Consider the following 18,361-nt stretch of genomic DNA (forward strand, 5'->3'; position numbering starts at 1 on the left):
GGCCTATGTGAGTCTGCCCACCTCAGATGTTCCTTAGGCTTTAACAGTAGCGTAATTATTGCCCCCTTCAAAGATGGGGGATAGCAGATCTACCTGTCACCATCTCTTTAAAAAGAGCTTTCTATATTGGCACAATGGTCTCCTCCATGGCCTATAGAACTCTACGGAAGAGCATCCAGGTTAGCAGCCTTGCCACTATGGGGTCTCTCAATGTGTGCAAGAATTTCTTCTTCGGTGATATCTCTATGGAGTTTCTGTTGTTCCTAATGAGACAGTGTCAGGAGCTGTTTCTCCTTTAGCCTGTCCCTCACAACTGATTATTTAAAGCAGCTCAAATCTGGATACAAGCCCTCAAACAACTAAAGAAAATGATCTTCTATCCTCTCTGAATCTTCAGAGAGATTACCACCTTCATCATCAAATATACAGCTGATCAAAATACATCCTCTGTCTACTCTCGCTTTCCAGGCTAAAAGCCTCCTGCACTTTTTCCCATACTCGAAGTGTGCTAACTTGGTAACCTGACACCTAACTCGTATCCTTTTCTCAATTATCTGAATGAGGGCCTCTCACTTTTCACACAACCTCCGTTTAACTCCCTCCATTTCCTCTTTGGAATTAAAGCCCTGTATCTCTCTTTCCAATGCCCAAATCTCTTCCTCAGACCTCGTATCATCCAGACACTCTTCATTCTTTTTGATGAAACCCTGTTTGCTGAGATTTCCTCAGGCAACAGCTTTGAATGCTTCCCACACAATCTCTAAGGGGGCATACCCCAGATTATCTCTAAAATAGCATCTACTCGTCTCCCTTAATACCTCCACTACTTCTGGGTCCGACAGTAGCACCCTGCTCTCTGTCACCTAGAACTGATCATCAATCTAGGTAGGCTGACCTTATAGGAGGACCGCTGCATGGTCTGAACTACAAACAGAAACATGTCTAATCTCCTTTACATTACATACCAATATACTATCAAGCAAAATATAATAATCTTAGTGGAGGTCCTGTATTTATTACTAAAAATGTATACCCACTTTTGGAGCCTGCTTTCCTATGCCACACATCACAAAGAACAAAGTTGGACAAAAGATTCCTTAAGGCCTTCTTCTTTTTACAAAAAGCAACCAACTTCTTCTTTGAAGATCTATCTAGTCCTGCATTCAGGCACACATTGAAATCCCCACTGATCACTACAGCAGACAGGAAATCCAGCAAATCCTCACCCATGTCATTGAGGGGGACAATTGTCACAGTTAGGCCCACAAAAACCTGCAAATGTAAACATAAACTGCCCCAAAGTCAGCTTGCCCATCACCCTCTACCAGAATAATCTGTTCTGAACTCCACAATATTGATACCTGAGTTCTTTCTGATGATAATCAAGACTCCCTTAGTGGACACAGGTTCAGTAGAGCAGATCACCAGGGCACCCAAACTTGATTACCGAAAGGTGCCTCACACTCTGGCACTTACAGGTGGGTCTCCTGCAATATTATGATCTGGGCCAAACCATCCTGCACACACAGACTTATTCAACTTTGTCTCTTAACCCCTTTGCTGTCAGGCCTTTTCCACCTCAGGTGCCAAGCTTTTTTTTGGCTACTTGGGGTAGTTCACGCTTACACCCTCATAACTTTTTGTCCACATAAGATATCCACGCCAAATCTGTGTCCCTTTTTTTCCCACAGCCTAGGAATTCTAAAGGTACCCAGAGTTTGTGGGCTCCCCCAGAGGAGACCAAGAAATTAGCCAAAATACAGCTAAAATTTCGTTTTTTGGGGAAAAATGGGAAAATGTTCTGCCAAAGAAAGCATCGGTTTTTTTCCTTGAAAATGGCATCAACAAACGTTTTGCTGTGCTAAAATTCTCATCAGGCGTAATAATTTCCGGTATCTCGCGGTGCATGTAGCGCTCTTACCTGAACTGGCTTGGTCTCTTAATGTGATGCCTTTAACTCGTAGAGTCAGGAAGGACCTCCAGCGTTGGCAGTCACTACCCCTCAACATACTAGATCGGATTGCGCTATATAAAATGATGGTACTTCCCAGGTTCCTTTTTATGCTTCAGAACTTTCCCTACCATATCCCCAAGTGGTGGTTCAATGAGCCTGAAGTGGTTGGACAGCGGTTCCTCTGGTATGCCTCACGTCCCCAGCTGGCGCTCCATACCTGTTAGGGTGATGTATACGAGGGGGGCTGGGGATGTCTAACCTTTATCTTTACTAGCTAGCAATGCATTTATTGGTAATTCATGAGTGGTTGGGAGGGGGCTGGTCGGATGCTGCATATCAGTTGAAACTCTTGATGATGGGTTTTCCTGGTCTGCTGGGGATGAGGTGCGGTGACCCCCCTGCCGCGTAGCATTCTGAAAGTGACTAGAGTGGTGCTGACGGGGTGGGGGACCACGCAGTGGATGCCGCTGTGGCAGGGACTGTGGCTGGGGGAGGTCTCAGCGCTCCAGGGGTTCCATAAATGGGACCTTATAGGTATCTCCCAGCTGGCAGATGTTTGGGCTGGCTCCCACATGAGGTCCTTTCAAGAGCTTCAGCAGCAGTTTGAGCTTAATCAGTCTCAGTTACATAAATATCTGCAACTCAGACACGCCTTGCAGGTGCACATACGGGCAGGGACGGATCTCCCTGAGTTAAGTCCTGTAGAGGCCAAGATCATGATGGGCGCTCTGGGTAAAGGGGGGGTGTCACACATCTACCGCTTGTTAGTCACTAACACAGCTCTAACGCTTGATAAACTCCGAGAGTGATGGGAGCAGTGGGTGGGTACGATGGACGATGGGGAATAGAGAGATGCGTTAATGGCCCGCGGTCCCTGACCATGACCTCCCGTCTCCGAGTGGTGCAGACATACTTTCTTCATACGGCATACCTCACTCCTGTCCAGATGCTTAGAGCGGGCCTCAGGCCCCAGGCTGACTGTCCTCGATGTGCAGGCCCAGGTGCAGACTTCTTTCACATGGTGTGGACCTGTCCTCATAAAACCACTTACTGGAGGGCGGTGGTCAGAGGGATCTTAGGAGTTATACAGATGCAGGTTGAGGTTGCTCCACTACGGATTCTACTGGGTGTGCTTGAAGGGGTGGGCTCCAGCAGAGTGCACCAGGCATTCATGGGGACGGCTTGCTTGGTGGCCAAGAGAGACATTGCAGTGAACTGGATGTCGGAGACTGCCCTTGCGATCGCAAAGTGGCATTGAGGGGTGGACTGGTGCGCTCAGCTGTAGAAATTGGTCTACAAAGCAAGGGGATGTCCAACCAAGTTTACAAAGGTGTGGGGGAGATGGATGGGGATTGGGGTGGATGGGGCAAGGGCCATAGCTTTATCATGGGGTGGATGGGCGCAGCTCCTTGACCATCACGATGGTTCCCGTCTGTGTACCAGTATGTTATGCTCTGGATCTGCGCAGTCCGTTCTCCTAATTGTACTAATTGTACCAGGGACCTGTTGGGTTTCATGCTGTTCTAAATTAAACTAATAAAAATAGTTTATAAAAAAAAAAAACATTTTGGGCAATCAGATCTTCATTTGCGTAAACCAGCAAGCTGAGGCTGACTGGTGATTCTACATCAGTGGCTGCAGCTTCAACAGTGATCCCAGTCTCCATCATTTCTCCAGGCAGAAAGTTCAGAAAATATTGGTAAGTCCATCTTCTTGCAGTTTGGTGACAGGAGGAGTATGCTCTAACTTCCAAGCAGTGGTGCAGGACCTTGGGGGTACAACTTGGGGGTTAGGATTCACGCCAACAGAGATCAGTATCAGGGTCCAGGGAAGGCCCAGTTGTTACTGGCTGTTGGAGGCTGGCCTGGCTTATAGTGTGTACCTGATGGTACTTACACCTTGTGCCAGGTCCAGTTATCCCTTATTAGTAGATTAGTAGTGTTCTAGCAGCTTAGGCTGATAGAGGTAGCTATAGCAGAGCAGCGTAGGCTGAACTGGGAGACATGCAAAGCTCCTACTATACCACTTATATCATGTAGATACTATATCATAAGAAAAACAATACTCAGAGTTACTAAAAATAAAGGTACTTTATTTTAGTCACAATGTGCCAAAAATATCTCAGAAGATATACTCCCTTAGGAGGTAAGTAAAATGCATAAAATATACACACAAACCACAATCAGGTAAGTAAAACAGTCAGAAAGTAGTGCAAACACTGTAGAATACAATAGGATGCAATAGGCCTAGGGGCAACACAAACCATATACTAAGAAAGCGGAATGCGAACTACGAATGGACCCCTAGGCTAGTGTAGAGCGTAGAGGTTCGCTGGGAGTGTACGAAAACACTAAGGGTGTCCAAGATACCCCACCTCAAGACCCTGAAAAGTAGGAGTAAAGTGCTACTACTTCCCCAGAAATACATTAAACTTGTGAAAGAGGATTCTGCAAAGACCACAACAGACTGCAAAGCACTGAAGACGGATTCCTGGACCTGAGGACCTGAAAAGGAAGGGGACCAAGTCCAAGAGTCGTGAAAGTGTCCAGGGGGGGGGGGGGCAGGAGCCCACTAAACCCTGGATGAAGGTGCAAAATGGCTGCCTCTAGATGGAAGAAGCTGAAGATTCTGCAACAAAGAAAGGTGCTAGGAACTTCTCCTTTGTGCAGAAGATGTCCCACGGAGTGCTGGAGGATGCAGAATTTTTTTGGGGGAGGAAGACCACAAACAAGCCTTGCTAGCTTCAAAGGTTGCGTTTGAAGAAAAAGGGTGCTGCCCGGGTCCAGGAAGGACCAGGATGTCGCCACTTGGAAGAGGAGACAGTGGGGACCCTCAACAACACAGAGAGCCCACACACAAGAAGGTAGCACCCATAGAAGTCCTTGAACACGGGTTCAGGAAGACTGAGCAGAGCAGTCATCTCAACACTACAAAAGAGGGTCCCACGAAGCCGGAGGTCAACTCAGGGAGTTGAGCAATGCAGGACGGAGTGCTCGGGACCTGGACTAGGCTGTGCATGAAGGATTCCTTGCAAAAGTGCACAGAAGCCCTAGCATCTGCAGTTCACGAGGTGCACAGGATTACTGTCTGGAGAGAGGAGGCAAGGACTTACCTCCTCCAAATTTGGACAGTTGGACCACTGGAAAGTCTGGGTCACTTGGGTCCCCCACCTGTGTTTCAGGGGCCATGCTCGTCAGGATGAGAGGGGTCCCAGAGTACCGGTGACGCTGAAGTTTGGTGCCTGCTGGAGCAGGGGGAAGATTCCGTCGACCCACGGGAGATTTCTTCGGGGCTTCCAATGCAGGAGGAAGGCAGGCAGCCCCCAAAGCATGCACCCCCAGGAAACAGTCGAGAAAGCCGTCACGATTAGGCGCTACAATGGCGCTGGTAGTCTTCTTGCTACTTTGTTGCAGTTTTGAAGGCATCCTGGAGCAGTCAGCGGTCGATCATTGGCAGAAGTCGAAGAGGGAGATGCAGAGGAACTCTGGTGAATTCTTGCATGTCATTATCTGAGGAAAAGCCCACAGGAGACATGCTAAATAGCCCTCAGAGGAGGATTGGCCACCTAGTGAGGTAAGCACCTATCAGAAGGTGTCTCCGATGTCACCTGCTGGCACTGGCCACTCAGAGGCCTCCATTGTGCCCTCACACCTCTGGATTCAAGATGGCAGAGGTCTGAGACACACTTGAGGAGCTCTGGGCACCACCCCTGGGGCGGTGATGGACAGGGGAGTGGTCACTCCCCTTTCCTTTGTACAGTTTTGCGCCAGAGCAGGGACTGAGGGTTCCCTGAACCGGTGTAGACTGGCCTATGCATGGAGGGCACCATCTGTGCCCTTCAAAGCATTTCCAGAGGCTGGGGGAGGCTGCTCCTCCCCAGCCCTTAACACATGTTTCCAAAGGGAGAGAGTGTCACACCCTCTCTCAGAGGAAATTCTTTGTTCTGCCTTCCTGGGACTGGGCTGCCCAGACCCCAGGAGGGCAGAACCCTGTCTGTGGGTTGGCAGCACCGGTAGCTGCAGAGTAAACCTCAAAGAGCTGGTTTGGCAGTACCCTGGGTCCATGGTGAAGCCCCGGGGATGCATGGGATTGGCACCCCAATACCAGATTTGGCATGGTCTTAGACATGTTACATGGCCATATTCAGAGTTACCATTGTGAAGCTACATATAGGTATTGACCTATATATAGTGCACACGTGTAATGGTGTCCCCGCACTCACAAAGTCCGGGGAAATTGCCCTAGATGAAGGTTAGACATACAGGTGACTTATAGGTTACTTAAGTGCAGTGTAAAATGGCTGTGAAATAACTTGTACGTTATTTCACTCAGGCTGCAGTGGCAGTCCTGTGTAAGATTAGTCTGAGCTCCCTATGGGTGGCAAAAGAAATGCTGCAGCCCGTAGAGATCTCCTGGAACCTCAATACCCTGGGTACCATATCATAGGGAATTATAATGGTGTTCCAGTGTGCCAATTAGAATTGGTGAAAATTGTCACTAGCCCATAGTGACAATTTTAAAGGCAGAGAGAGCATAAGCACTGAGGTTCTGGTTAGCAGAGCCTCAGTGACACCGTTAGTCACTACACAGATACACACATTCAGGCCACAAACTATGAGCACTGGGGCCCTGGCTAGCAGGATCCCAGTGAGACAGGCAAAAACAAACTTACATACATGTAAAAATGGGGGTAACATGCCAGGCAAGATGGTGCTTTCCTACACTGGCCAGCTGGGCGGATGCAGGGAAAAGGCTGCTGGAAGCTTGTTGTGGACCTGTAGCTTAAGCAGGAGGGTCAGCTAATTGACCCTTGGAATCACTTTGGCATCCTGGGTTCAAGGTAAGCAGGTCCAGTTTTCCTTCAGATTCTTCAGACAGTAGGGCAGTCCTTCTTCTGATTGTTCACAGGTCTAGGAGTGTTCTAAAGAGGGCCCTGTGGATGGCACATTTGTGCTCAGTTCTGGTCACTTCCTGACCAACAGGCTAGAATTGTCCAGGGGTGTCCCTTCCTACATTTGCAGAAATTCCTGTAAATTTTAGTGTAAATTCTAACATGGCAGAAACTTTATTTGCCTAGTCTGAGGTCGCTGTGCCCACTCAGGGGTGTGGCTATGATAATGAGCAAACTGTTCCTGGTGGTAATTCTAACCCAGTTCTTGGCCAGCTCCTCCTCCCACCGGTTTGGGGCCAAGCTGCCTAGCAAGGCCAAAGAGTGTGAGCTACATCTGTCAATCAGAGGGTAGGCAACATTTGAAGCTCAGGAAGGGGCTGGGCACAGTCCTCATGTCATTGCACTCAAGGAAGAAAAATACCTCAACAGACCAAGTCCTTTGTCAACTCTATAGAAGGAATCAACACTTCATCACTGGGAAGCCATCAGCAGTCAGATGACACTGGATACTTGCAGAAAGACCTCATTTGGCCTAGGCAGGAACATGATAACTTTCGAAAAGTGTAATTTTCAAAATAGTAATATAAAATCTGACTTGACTATTATATTGAATTAAAAAATATTATTAAAATGGGTCCTTGAACCATTTTTCTAGCTGCTCCCAAACTGAAACTAAGCACTATTAGTTGTTATAATATAACATTGTGATTTCCTATGGAAGAGACAGCCTTGTCACAATGAAAAATAAATTTAGGGCCTCATTCTGAAGCTGGCGGGCGGCGGTAGCCGCCCGCCTGGCGGGGACCGCCATATGGCCGCTCCGCGGTCGAAAGACCGCGGAGGCCATTCTGGCTTTCCTGCTGGGCTGGCGGGCGACCGCCAGAAGGCCGCCCGCCAGCCCAGCGGGAAACCCCCTTCCCACGAGGAAGCCGGCTCCGAATGGAGCCGGCGGAGTGGGAAGGTGCGACGGGTGCAGTTGCACCCGTCGCGAATTTCAGTGTCTGCTAAGCAGACACTGAAATTCTTTGTGGGGCCCTCTTACGGGGGCCCCACGACACCCCATACCGCCATCCTGTTCCTGGCGGGCGAACCGCCAGGAACAGGATGGCAGTATGGGGTGTCAGAATCCCCATGGCGGCGCAGCAAGCTGCGCCGCCATGGAGGATTCCATGGGGCAGCGGAAAACCGGCGGGAGACCGCCAGTTTTCCCTTTCTGACCGTGGCCAAACCGCCGCGGTCAGTATGCCCTTGAGAGCACCGCCAGCCTGTTGGCGGTGCTCTCGTGGTCGTTGGCGGGTCAGAATGACCCCCTTAGTGGTGTTTAACTGCCAGGACATGTAAAACATTAACAGCCTATTTAGATATTTGTGGAATCGGTCCTTTCATTGCTTTTCCATCAGATTCCCCATCCGCTGCCTCTGCATTTTGCCCGCTGTATTTAGATATTGCCAGTCCCACAGACGAAAGACAGCCCGAGTCCTGACGACTCCGCCAGGAACTTCCACCTGTATGGGCCGGGCAATTGGATATAGTGGATGGCAGCGGGACTCCACTGACTTTTCCTGCCAAACAAATTACAATGTGCCTTCCCATGATATTACCCCCACACCTTGCCAGGTGAAACACCTGTATTGGCAGATTGGAAGGAAAATAAGGTAAAAACCTATATTTTTCCCATTTCCACTTCTCTTTTCTGCTGGACAAGACTAGGCAAGACCTGATGTTGCACTGGACCATGAAGGAAACATGACCCTGTTGTCGCCGGACTCGAAGGTAAGCATTACATATAAGCAGTGAACATCGTTTGGTCACTGTTAGACTTTTCCTCCTTGGCGTGGTCTCCCTTAACTTTTTTGACTCTGTTTCGCAGGTTGTTAATGTGTGCTGGACTCTGTTTTTGCTGTTTTTGTTACTCTAGGCACTTTACCACTGCTAACCAGTGCTAAACTACAAATGCTCCTGTACAAAATGTATATGTAATTGGTTTAGCCATGATTGGCAAATTTGATTTACTAGTAAGTCCCTAGTAAAGTGCACTAGAGGAGCCCAGGGCCTGTAAACCAAATGCTGATATTAGGCCTGCAGCACTGGTTGTGCCACCCACATAAGTAGCTCTGTAATCATGTCTCAGACCTGCCACTGCAGTTTTAACTGTAAATTCGACTTGGCAAGTGTACCCACTTGCCAGGCCTAAACCTTCCTTTTCTTACATGTAAGATACCCTTAGGTAGCCCCAAGGGCAGGGTGCAGTGTATGGTTAAGGTAGGACATATAGTAATGTGTTTTATATGTCCTGACAGTGAAATACTGCTAAATTTGTTTTTCACTGTTGCAAGGCCTGTCCCTCTCATAGGTAAACATGGGGGCTACCTTTAAATATGATTAAAGTGTAGATTCCCTTTGGGAGCGGATGGACATGTGGAGTTTGGGGTCTCTGAGCTCAAAATTTAAAAATATATCTTTTAGTAAAGTTGATTTTAAGATTGTGTGTTTGAAAATGCCACTTTTAGAAAGTGAGCATTTTCTTGCTTATACCATTTCTTTGACTCTGCCTGTTTGTGGATTCCCGGTCTGGGTCAGTTTGACAGTTGGGCTGGTTGCAACTCACACTAGACAGTGACCCAAAGGGAGCTGAGTGTAGTCTGTATTTCCTGATGAGCCATATGTGCTAGGAGGGAGAGGAGGAATGGTCACTCACACCTGAAAGGGCTGTGCCTGCCCTCACAATGCAGTCTCCAACCCCCTGGTGAGTGTCTGGGGCCTGGCCTAGGCAAGGCAGGATTTCATGATCAAGAGAGACTTTGCTTTGAAGTAGGCCTGCCTCAAAGGAGAAAATGAGTATAAGAAGGGCACCCAAAACCACAGACTTTAGAACACTTCTTGAAACCAAGAGAAACCTCTGCCTGGAGAGGAGCTGAAGAGCTTAGTAAGAAGAGGTGCCCTGCCTGTGACTGTGCTTTGTGGAGTTATCCTGCAGTTGCTGCTTCTGCCTGTGCTAGAGGACAAAGACTGGATTTTGAGTTGCCTTCCTTCTTGTGAAGATCTCCAAGGGCTTGATTTAGAGCTTTCCTCCTGTTGTTTGAAGTCTCAGGGACAGCAAAGACTTCTCCCTGTCAGCACCTGGAGTCTCTGGAGAGACTCCTACTCTGCCAAGTGGTGCCCATTCAGTTCCTGGGAGCCTGAAAGAAGAAGCTGCAGCCTAAGGGGAAGAAATCCACGCACTGACTGCCGTACGGAGAAAAGATCGATGTGACTCCTACCGGGGGCTGACAAATCGACCCGCCGCCGGCTTCGTGGCTGAAAATCGACACTCGCCTGCAACTTGACCCGAAGATCAATGCTCTGGGCTGGAGAAACGACGCACAGTATCGCTGACAGAGGCTGGTGAGATCGCAACCCACGCTGTGTGGTTTTCAGATCATCGTGCGGCTGGATTTCCAATGCAAGGACCCGAGAGTGCTGACCTGATCGACACATCACTCTCCTGTGGAGACACGACAAAAGGAGAAATGGTGCAAAGTCTTGCTCATGAGTGAAATCGACGCATCACAAGCCCCTTTTTTGACGCACTCTCGCCCGTGCAGGGTTATTTTTGATGCACCCAAGGTACATTTTCACGCTAACAGTGTTAGCGTTGTGTTTAAAATTACATGAAGGCTCTTTTTGTCCTTTGAGTGATAACTTGACTTGGGTATTGTGGATTTTTTTTGTTTTGGTCTTGTTTTGTTTAGATAAATATTTTCTATTTTTCTAAACCTGTGTTGTGTCATTTTGTAGTGTTTTCATTGAGTTACTGTGTGTGTTGGTACAAATACTTTACACCTAGCACTTTGAAGTTAAGCCTACTGCTTGTGCCAAGCTACCAAGGGGGTAAGCACGGGTTAGCTGAGGGTGATTCTCTTTTACTCTAATTAGAGTGAGGGTCCTTGCTTGGTCAGGGGGTAACCTGACTGCCAACCAAAGATCCCATTTCTAACAGTCACTTAACATTAGCTCAGCACCAGTGCAGTAATAAACGCTACACAAATATTTGTAAAAACAACTAGTGACGTGCATATGTCTGTAAACCATCTGTGTCAGATATTAATGGAGTCACACCTGTATGTAAAATAAATAGATGGCATACACAATTTATATTTTGGTGTGTGTTCAGTACCAAATGAATGCTTGCACCAAAATAAAGAGTGCATCACAATTGTAAACTATGTCCATGTGTGCACTTTGCAATGGAACCTGTAAGTTAAATGTTGTGCTTCCAGTTGTGAATGTGAAACAGTACATGTATATAACTGGAACAACAATTCCATTCCAATTACACAATGACTTGTACTGCAATATACAATGTGGGACACTGTATGAAAGCTGGAATCAACTCATCAGACATATACTCCTACTCTCTTATATTATTTTGACACTGTAACTCATATGTGACAGTGACAAATGTTTGGATGATACAATTTCCCCTGGCTCTGTTGCCCTTCACTTGTCTTCTGCCTATAGTCTAGGGGTGTCCTCATCATGAATGGGCATCTATTGGCCACATATCTAGCACCTCTGGCAGGCGCTGCGTTGATTCCTATCATGAAGTCGGGCTGTGTCGTTCCGGCTCGGCTTTGCGTCGCTCCAGTGGGCCGTACGTCGAATTTCCATTCGCAACGCTGGCGCTGCGTTGTTCTCCTCTTTGGAAAATCGGGCTGCGTCGATCCGGTTCAGCATGCAGTGATTTTCTCACTGCTGTGCAGGCTGTGCGTTGTTTTTTGCAGGCTGTGCATCGATTTTCACCGCACAAGGAGTTCTTTTGCAGGAATGAAGTCTTTTTGGTCCTAAGGCTTCAGGGAACAGGAGGCAAGCTCTATCCAAGCCCTTGGAGAGCACTTCTCAGCACAGCCAGAAGACAGCAAGGCAGCAGGGCAATAGTAGGGCAGCACTCCTTTGCAGAAAAGCAGTCAGGTGAGTCCTTTGGGCAGCCAAGCAGTTCTCCTTGGCAGGTTGCAGGTTCTGGTTCAGGGAATCTTCACCAGTGATATCTTGTCCAAACGTGTCTGTGTTGGTAGGGTCAGAGGCCCTGTTTAAATACCCATATGTGCCTTTGAAGTGGGGAAGACTTCAAAGAGTGGCTTAGAAGTGCACAAGGTCCCCTTTCAGTTCCATCCTGTCTGCCAGGGTCCCAGTAGAGGGTTTGGCAGTCCATTGTGCGAGGGCAGGCCACTGTCCTTTCAAATGTAAGTGTCAGGCCCTCCACCCTTCCAGCCCAGGAAAACCCATTCAGTATGCAGATGTGTGCGGGTGTGACTGAGCATACTGTGTTTGGGGTTGTCTGAGTGAAATGCACAAGGGAGCTGTCAACTAGCCTAGCCAGACGTGGACTGTAAGGCACAGAAGGATTTAAGGAGGAGAAATGCACACTCTCTAAAAGTGGAATTTCTAAAATAGTATTATTAAATCCAACTTCACCAGTCAGCAGGATTGTGTATTACTATTCCGGCCATACTAAATATGACCTTGTTGCTCCTTTCAGGTCAGAATCTACCACTCAAACAGTATATGAGGGTAGCCCTAATGTTAGCCTATGAAAGGAGCAGGCATCACAGCAGTGTTTAACAAATTTAGGAGTTTTACACTACCAGGGCATATAGAACACACATGTTCATGTCCTGCCTTTTACCTCCACAGCACCCTGCCCTGTGGGGTACCTAGGACCTACTTTAGGGGTGACTTATATGTAGAAAGGTGGAGTTTTAGGCTTGGTTATTACTTTTAAATGCCAATACAAAGTGGCAGTGAAACTGCACACACAGGCCCTGCAATGGAAGGCCTGAGACATGGTTAAGGGGCTACTTATGTGGGTGGCAAAACCAGTGCTGCAGGCCCACTAGTAGTGTTTAATTTACAGGCCCTGGGCACATGTTGTGCACTTTGCTAGGGACTTAGAAGTAAATTAAATATGCCAATTGGGTATGAGCCAATGTCACCATGTTTTAGGGAGAGAGCATATGCACTTTAGCACTGTTTAGCAGTGGTAAAGTGAGCAGAGTCCTAAAGCCAGCAAAAATGAGGTCAGAAAAAGAGAAGGAGGAAGGCAAAAAGTTTGGGGGTGACCCTGCAGAAAGTCCATTTCCAACAGGCTCCCTCTGTCAGCTATCTGCCGCCAGTACACTGCCTGCAGAACTGTAGCCTCTAAATATGGTCTGCGGGAGACCGCTAGTCTGACGGGTGGGAAGAGCACTCCATCGACTTGATGGAGTATTTGGGGCCATGGGATGAAGGTATTCCCGTCAAGATCTAAATCAGGCCCAAAATATTTGTCCTGCATTTTAAATTCCATGTATCCTGCCCTAGGGGCATTTAGAGCCTACCATAGGGGTGTTATATTTAGTAAAAGAGAATGTTTAGGCTTGGCAAATGGTTGGTTTTGCCAGGTCAAAATATCAGTTTAAAAATGTCCACCAAGGCAGCAGGGGCAGTTCTAGAGGCATCCCTTACAGTGCTACTTAAGTTGGTGCATAACAGTGCTGCAGCTCACTAGTGGCATTTTATTTACAGACCCTTGGTTCATGTAGCATCTTATACCATGGACTTTTAAGTAAATTAACTGTGTTAGTCAGTATATGCCAATTTTATCATTTTTAAAAGGGAGAGAACAAGCACTTTATTATCAGTTAGCAGGACTGAAGTGCGAAGAGTTCTATTATCTACAAAAACGGGTTTAGCAAACGAAGGCAGGAATCTCGGGGAATGCATCACAGAACATGGCCATTTCCAAAAAGAGCGTAACCCATTTTATAGAGTGCACATGTGTTTAACGCCTGGTCAGCAGGTCTTAGACCACAGCAGAGATAGAAAAAAAAAACAAAGAAGACGCTAGGAAATACCAGAGGGAGGATTTCTGCATTTGTACTCTGGCTGCAGCTTCGAGATCTTTATCAGTATGTCAAACAAATGAACTCCGAACATGAAAGGATAAACTATTTGCGGTACATCAATGCTTCAAAGGAGACCTCTGACAATTTGTGTTATTTCGATATTATGTGTTGTCACCAAACAAACTGTCTAAATATTGCAGGTGCATTCATTAACATTCATACTTGGTTCAGCCAACTACCCGAGTTTTACCCGGAGCTGATAATCAACAGATTCTAAACAGAATTTCTTCTGTTAAAATTGATGTATTTGTTGTCAAATTATTTCCAACAACATTGTTCCCTTCAGACCAGTGTTACAAGCTCTTAGGACATTTTCTTCGAGGCTGGGCCTCATTGACGAATGGCAGGGCCAATGTCTGTTAGTTTCATAACTGTATAGACGCTTGGGAGACAAAAGCCCTGCATCTCGAAAAGGCATGGAGTATCTCATTTTCCAGAATTAAAGGTTTGCTTTCCCAGCCCTACAATATCAGTGGTTGTGGACAAGGGTGATCTGTAATCCTAAAACAGGATAATACGGTGAACTGAAAGTGCTCAGTGAATGACAATTACACAAAGGCATTAATTAAGCTACACTTCATGCTTTGGAAACCTGGTACAAGGCCATGTAAAGAGCACGAACAAAAAGGTAGGCAACGGAGCATAAAACTGCTGCGTTCTACCACAGAACGGCGCCTTAGGAAATAAAGCAATTATTAACAGCGTATTTTCTACAGTACAATGATTTAAATGCTCTGTGCCCTGTGGGAGATTACCTAAGAGACTGGCTACTGGAGGCCAAATTAAAATACGAAATGTGCCTGCCAATGCTTTCAATTGATTACCATTTGGTCGATTTGGAAAGTATTCATGGAGAAAAAATATTACTCCTTAAAAACTGCAAAAAGTGAATATTTATTTAAGGCACGAAATTAAAGTCCCTGGTTCTCTGAAACACAGGCAAAAAGCCGCACGGAAGACAGAATTTATTTTAGCAATAATTCTGCTGCTGTTCTAGGTAATAAAAAAATGCAAAATGTGAAGTTAAGCAAGCTGTATGCAGCCTCAGTGCCACAGAGGAAGGTGCTGAAGCGAGACATGGTCTCTTTAGACGGTGACATTTAAAAGCATTAGTTTGTTCTGCCTTCTATGGACCTGATTAAGAGGGCCCTGGAGGGAGAGTTGGTATTCGTTGCGGCTGATAAAATCTGACAAACCGATATTCAGAAGTTATCTCTTGCAATATATACTACCAATTCCGCATCTTTTCTCTGTAACTGGGAATAACCTGTGGGATTAACGTAAGGATTTTGGTGTTTAGGGTGTTGTGCACCACGAGTTCGTTGTGGACCACAACACGTGCACATTTGCCTCGTGGTGAGGCGCAGGGCCGCAGGAACGGCGAAGGAAATAGAACACGTACACACGGCTTGGTTACACTCAATGCCTAATTGGCGACAACCCCACAGCAACTTTATTTGCTCCGAGTCCTGATGTCAGGACTCTACCACCTCGCTCGTAATACACAGGTTCACCGCTATTTTATTCATAGCGGTGTTCGTCATCCCCCCCCCCAAACTGCTGGTATGATCCAGTGCCAAACATAACATTCCTCCTTAACTTAAAAATGAATGAAATGAAAACAACGCTGTACCTTAAAACAGGAAGATCACTCATAAACGGCAATGTTTGGTTTTCCACCACCTAATAACCTGTCATGTACCCAAATGAAACTGCCTCTTGTGAGACAAACATGCAAAACACCTACACATGCATTTTCAGCTATTCACATATATAGTCTTTGAGTTTCCTACGTGTGGTGATGCAAGATTGCAAATTATATCTGTTCCCACCTCTTGTCAGGGTGACATCAGTTTCAAGTATCTTTTCGGACTCTCTCACCCCGGCCTCTTGGTTCACCTCACCGGCTGCTTCCGCTCCCTGGCGAGTCTTTGAGCTGCATGGGGTACCAAAAGGAGGGCAGACTTCTCCGTGCAAGTCAGGTATCAAAATTTCCTCCGGCTCTTCTTTGATGTTGTCAGTTAAACTTTTTTCTTCGTGTGCCTTCTCATCACAGTGATACTGCTTGAACCAGGAGATGTTCCATGTGACGGTCTCCTCATTTCTCTTGACCATCACTAGCGTCCCCTTTATCCTCACCACTGCCCATGGTTGGGGCTCAAATGGAGTTTTGAATTTTCCTCCGGGATATCGATTCTTTATTAGTACCCGATCTCCCACTTGCATGTCTTTCATGCGAGCTCGTCTTTTCTTTGACATCCTGTCATTCTTAGCTTGCCTGTTTCGTAACTTCATTTCCACTTGATCATAGACTTTTGTGGGAACACTGATTTGAGGTATGGTATCTCTCACATCCCTTCTCATACAAATGGAGCTTGGTGACATCCCCGTAGTGCTGTGTGGTGTCAAACGATACTCTCTCAGAAATTCAAAGATCGCACAGTCTAGGTTTCTTCCTTGTGCTACTGCAATTCGGATTACTTTGTTGAGGGTTCGCATGAATCTCTCTGCTTCCCCATTGGCTTGAGGCCATCGAGGAGTGATTTTACGGTGATGAATGGAGTGCGAGGCCAGATATTGGGAGAAATCGTGGCTTGAAAACGGGGGACCATTATCTGTCCTCAATTCTTGCATGATTCCATGGGTGGCCATCATTTTCTCCAGGCACGGTATCACCTTTTCCGTGGTGGTAGATTCTAACAGCTCGATCTCCGGATATTTTGAAAAATCGTCAATGACCACCATCATGAGTCGACCATCCGGTAGACTGCCTAAATCTGCGCTTGCCCTTTGCCAAGGGGTAGATGGAATCGGTTCTGTGATTATGGGGGATGGAGGATCCGCAGGCCCCACCATTTGGCAAACATGACACCTCTGTATTGTTTGTTCCACTCTGGAGTCCATGTTTGGAAACCACACTTTACTTCGCACCCTGGCTTTGGTTTTCACCATGCCTTGATGGGCAGCATGAGCTAGATCAATCGTGCGTTGCTGTAAGACGTCTGGGATGACAAGATGACTGCCTCCCAAAAGACAGTCTTCTGAAGACACAGCCAGCTCATGTTGAATGCAAAATAATGCCTGTAGTGCCACACTCGCATCCTCGGTTCTCAGTGCCAGATTTTGTTTCAAGCGATGCCACTTCCCATCCTGAACACATGACATGGCTAACTGTAACACTTCATCCCTTTGGGTTTCTTCCTGAATTTCTCTCAGCGACATGGGCAGTGGCTTCGACCTTTCCACCACTAACCGCACATACTCCTCAATGTTTTCTGCTTCACCCTTTTCCTTTTCTGATGCAGGTCTGGCATGGCGTGATAAGTAATCAGCAGGGTTTTGGGTGCCCGGCCGACACCACCGAGAATTGATATCCTTGCAGTTGTAAGATCCATTTCTCTATTCTCGGGGGCGGCTGAGATGCTGTCTTGTTGAACAAGGGTGTAAGGGGTTTATGATCAGTGTAGACAAGGAATGGATGACCGTAGAGGTATAAGTGATAGTGATGGCATCCCTAGTTCACTGCTAATGCCTCTTTTTCGATATGGGAGTATCTTTGTTCAGTCATGGTCAACGCTCTGCTGGCATACGCCACTGGTGCCCACTCACCGTCCTTTCCTTTTTGGGACAACACAGCCCGAGACCGACCGGGCTGGCATCTACTGACAGTTCCGTATCTCTTGCCGGGTCAAAATACACTAACGTGGTCTCTGAGGAGACTGCTTGTTTTGTTGCCTGAAAAGCTGCCTCTTGTGTTTAATTCCATTCCCATGGGGTATTTGCCCTTGTGAGCTCTCTCAGCGGGGCTGTGAGGGAGGTGAGGTTTTGAATGAACCTCCCGCAGTAGGTCACCATTACCAAGAAGCTTTGAACTCCGGTGACCGAGGTGGGGGCGGGCGCAGATTTTATATCTGCTACTTTCTCAGGGTCAGGTCGGACACCCCATTCTGAAAAGTGGTAGCCAAAAAATGCAATGCCCTGTCTCAGAAACTCACACTTTTCTCGGTGTAGAGTTAAACCATTCGCTTGTAGTCGTTGGAAAACAGCCCAGAGTCTTTTTAGATGTGTCTCTATCGTGGGGGCATGCACCAGAATGTCGTCACTTACATTGATCACTCCTTCCAGTCCGGCTAGTACCCCCATATGGTGTCCTGGAACACTTCTGCCGCACTGGCAATCCCGAAACGTAGGCGTTTGTATCGCCTCAGCCCTACATGTGTTGAGAACGTCGTTATCGCCCGAGACTCCAGGGCTAGCATGATCTGATGATATCCTGCCCGCAGGTCCATTTTTGAAAACCATTTCGGGCCACTGACCTCCGTTACAATGTCATCTACTGTGGCTGTGAGGTGGCGTTCACTCTTGATGGCCACATTGGGAAGGCGCATGTCCACGCATATGCGCACCTCTCCTGGCTGTTTCGGTTTCGTGGTAACCACAATGGGGGACACCCAGGGTGTGGGTCCCTCCACTTTTTCGATGATGTCAGCTTCTTCCAGTTTCCGGAGTTCCGCCTCCACCTGCGGTCGAAGGTGAAATGCTATCCGTCGGTGTTTAAGGGTCACTGGCTCTATAGATTTGTCAATGTGCAGT

Source organism: Pleurodeles waltl, chromosome 2_1, assembly GCF_031143425.1.
Source record: "Pleurodeles waltl isolate 20211129_DDA chromosome 2_1, aPleWal1.hap1.20221129, whole genome shotgun sequence".
NCBI classification, from domain to species: domain Eukaryota; kingdom Metazoa; phylum Chordata; class Amphibia; order Caudata; family Salamandridae; genus Pleurodeles; species Pleurodeles waltl.